The following is a 4,568-nucleotide window of genomic DNA, read 5'->3' as shown; positions in this document are numbered from 1 at the left end:
TACATCCTTTCACACTACCAGCATTGTCATTCCTGCTGGTATCAGTGAATCTTTCACCGATCCACTCCAGTCCTTTTCCAGGATCCTGTCTGATCCAGTTCATACTAGACCTACGGTAAATGTGAAGTCAGATCTCCTTCAGGACAGATGGAGAGTCTCCCGTGCTTTTTAATGACCGAACTGGAAGGAATGGACTGGAATGACTGAACTGGAAGCATGCACTGGTGTTTTCTTGCTTAGGTTAGACACTGAATGTTCTTATTTAGTCATCATCCAAGCACTGACTGCTCATACTGAGTTTTGAGCGACATGTTTGCGTTGTGTAAACATAAGTTGTCTGCTTTGCCTCTGAAGCCTCGGGAATAGTTTGCTCTGGAAACACATGATATTTATAGGATGGACCTGGACAGAAGTAAAAACTGAATATTAGCATTTGGCAGAGATCATAAGGCATCATTTCAAGTCCAAACTGCTCCAGTTGGTGAGTGTTCAGGTAGCTTGGAGACCGGAGGCGGTGCTACTGCAACTGATGCCCCAAGCAACTAATGATTGGGTTTAATTCACTACTACGTATATTGTGGGCTGCATCTTCTGGTCCTCTTTGTCATTTTCTTGGCATGAGCACACAGACGGGAACCTTCTGAGCAAAAGATCTAATTTTGTTCAAAGTTCAAAGTTCAAAAACTCCTGTCAACATGAGTCAAAAATGAATATATTTTCTTTTGATAATAGTTTTCATACTTAAATTAAGATGACATTCAGGGAAAATTGCAAATAATTCATGTTGGCAAAAAATGTTATGTTATTGATTGTACAAAATAATTATTAAATCATTAATCTTTCAGGTAATTTAACAGTAAAAAGGTAAATTAAAAATTAAAAGGCAGAAAAAAATAGAACGGAGTATTCAGTGTGCAGTTCTGCTCTTGACAGAAGTAAATATGAGAAGTGCGTGTTTTTGTACAGCTGCTGAACTGACAATTAATGATGCACCAGTGATCCAAGTTCTGATTTGTGAGGTACCCCACACTTCACACTCAGCAGTGAGTCATCAATTGATCATGAATGTTTGAGTTACAGGATTAAAGACTGATCTTTGTTTAAAAAATCATCAACTAGGTGTGTGCTTTTATTTTGAGTGAATGTTGAAATTAACTGTTGAGATATTTGAAATTACAGAGTAATAAATACATTGTTGTGTCATTATCCTTATAAAAAGATTGTCATATATTATACTATATTATATATTATACTATATATTACTTGTTGCATAATGAGATCAGAAGTTTAGAATTCTATGAAAGCAGTTATATATATTTTCAGTCATTGGTCTTTATATTATATATATATATATATTTGTGTAAAAGCAATTCAAAAACGTTTTCTGATTTTGCATTTATTTTGTTTGTTACCATTATCCCTTAATTGTTTCCTACAGTTTTTATATTTAATTTAAATTCTCAGGTCTTTTACTCCAGTATTTTTCTTCAACATTTCTGCCTCAACGTTGTTGACATGATTCATTCCTGGTGTGACAGCGCCCCCTCTGGTGATGTTGTGTTGATGCTCTGAGGGGTTTTTGTTCAGCTCCACTGATGCTTTGTGTTATTGTGTCTCTGGCACAGTAATACACAGCAGTGTCTTCAGGCTGCACATTCACTCCATTTAGAGTCACTGTGTTGCTGGAAGAGTCTAAACTGATGCTGAAGTTGTTCTTCAGGGAAGCTTTGTAGCTTGGGGTGTATCCAACACCATTGTATCCAATCCACTCCAGTCCTTTCCTGCAGGCTGTCTGATCCAGTGTGTAGCATAGCTGCTGAAAGAATAAGAGACCTGACAGGTGATGGTGATGGTCAGACGCTGACCTGGCTTCACAGTCACAGAGGCTGGCTGTGTCAACTGTTCACACTTCACACCTGTGGATGAAGAGCAGAAGATTGAATCAGTGGACGTAGAGGGAACAGTCAGGGTGATCACACTGTCAGTGTCTCTGCCTCAGTCAGACTCACAGGATTCAGCTGCCAACAGCAGCAGCAGAGCTACAGAGAACATGGTTGGGATTGAAGCTGATCTGATGGGAGCTTCTCTTCTGCTGCAGCTGACAGCAGGATGTCAAGTCTTTATAGCAGATGGACAGGAAGTTCCCTTTGCATAGAGAAGAAAACTGACAGGAAATAAAAGCAGGCACCATCAGGAGTTACAACACAGTTCTATCATTATTAATACCTAAAAATCATTATATATTGACCAATAAGGCATAAAAGTTGTGAAATTGGCAACTATCGAATAAATGTCAACAGATGAGAAGAAAAAACAGGGAGTGTTAAACACACGTTTTCGCAGCCTGATTGTGTTGGTTCCATTTGTCATGTTCTACTTTTAAAATTGGCACTGCCCCTCTTGGTTATATTCAGAATCCGAATAAAATATTTTCTTCCAAAATCAGTCAAAGCTATTTAATTTTAGGATATTCCGTGCAAATGTATTCAATGTTGTTGTTGATTTTTAAAAAAAAATTAAAACTAATGGAGGACCAGAGTGTTTCATTTTTATGTTATATTTTTTTGTTTTTATCACTATTGCACTTATAGATTATACCGTGTGAGTCTTCTATTGTCTATGATTTTCAATTTAAACCCACTTTCTTCTGTATCTCTACGTGTGTTTCTTGTCATCCAGGCTGTCTCTTCCCCACGTTCTCTGCCTGTTAGTTGAGAAATCTTTAGTCGTCAGCTCAAATCGGTTTTCATTCACGGAGCTACAGTTTTTGATTTCAATTCCTTTTTTTTTTTTTAATCAATGCTGTCTCTCTTTATGCAGACCTGCTATCACCACCTCATCGTGCATCATTTCACTGTGGTCCTAATCACTCTGTTGTCTGTAATTGTCTTTCATCAAATTGTATAAAATAATTGTCACAGTTCAATCCAGACTACAGTGTCTGCTTTTGGGGCTGATTTTTTTCCTTGAATTAATTCACATTACAAAGAGGATTTTAAAACCAGCTGAAATTTCCAGAGATTCCAAAGCACGACAGTTGTTAATTAACAGTTTGGGGGGAAGATACATTTCAGGTTAATTGTTCTTGCTCAACGATTAGCCCATATGAGGTTAAAAACAACTTGACACAAAAATGGTAGATCAACAAAAATTGATAAAATTTTGTTAAAGTATATTGATCCACAAGAATAATTTATGTTTTAGGGAGATTATAACTAAATTATTACATACTCCAAAAAAGCTTGATGTCAAGATGCCAAAACTAGACATAATTTACCATCAATACAATGTCATTAAATTACCAGAATATTGTATTATTTGGGGGGAAAATGTGATGTTATTTCCTGATGGGTTTAATATATAGGTTTTACATTATTAAAAAGTTAGTAAGTATATTTAGGATTTAAAAGGCATAAATGAATAAAATAAAGACAGTGTTCAGTTTGCAGTTCTGCACTTCACAGCAGCAAATATGAGAAGTGTGTGTTTTTGTACAGCTGCTGAACTGACTTCAGTCACTGTGACCATCGAGCACAATAATAAACAGCAGAATCTTCAGTCTTCAGGCTGTTCATCTGCAGATTCAGCTGTGCTCTGTTGTTGTCTCTGGAGATGATAAACCGGCCTTTGACTGACTCAGAGTAGTACTTGTTGCTGCCTTCAGTGTAAATAAGACTGATCCACTCCAGTCCTTTTCCAGGAGCCTGTCTGACCCAGTGCATCCAGTAGCCACTGAATCTGAGACTGAACAGGTCAGTGTGTGAGATTCTCCAGGTCTTTTAACCACTGGTTCAGACTGGGTCAGAGTCTGAGCATCAACACCTGTTTAGAAGATGAAACATCAAGTTAATCAGCTGATGACAAAAATCAAAATGTGTCAACAATCAGGATGAGTGAAGATCTTCACCTGCCCAGCAGATAGTTAGAAGCAGCAGTCCTGTCCTACAGTCCATCATCTTCAACTGTGTGTCCCCTCTTCTCTGTCCTCCTCTCTGCTCTCACATAAGTAGACGTGGAACACATCTGAGTTTTGCATCGACTCCTCCTCAGTCAACAACTGGATTTGATCGTGATGCCTCCTCCTCTTTGGATGATGTGAGCCAATGATCAAGGCACTTTTAATTTTGTCCAATTAATGATGTACCAGTGGTCCTAGTAATGATTTGTGAGGTACCCCACACTTCACACTCTGCAGTTCTCATCCAGCTAAAAATAAATTTTAATATACAAAAAGAATGTCTAAAGGGAGAATCACAAGATCAGATTATTTTCCATCAAGTAAAAAAAAAAGTGTCTTCAAATATTTAATCATTTAAAAATAGGTTAAAAAATTGGTTCTGGGTGTGTGCTTTTATTTTGGGTGAAAGTTGAAATTAACTGTTGAGATCATTGAAATTACAGAGAAACAAATATATTGTTGCTGCATTATCCTTATGAAACAATTTTAAAGGCATGTAAAATTCACTTGTATCATAATGAGATCAGAAGTTCAGCATTCAACAAAATCATTCATATATATATTTTAGGTAATTTGATATTTATATATTCGTGCAAAAGGAATCCAAAAA

Source organism: Takifugu flavidus, unplaced genomic scaffold (assembly GCF_003711565.1).
Source record: "Takifugu flavidus isolate HTHZ2018 unplaced genomic scaffold, ASM371156v2 ctg488, whole genome shotgun sequence".
Lineage (NCBI taxonomy): Eukaryota > Metazoa > Chordata > Actinopteri > Tetraodontiformes > Tetraodontidae > Takifugu > Takifugu flavidus.
Note: the sequence above shows the minus strand (reverse complement) of the source record.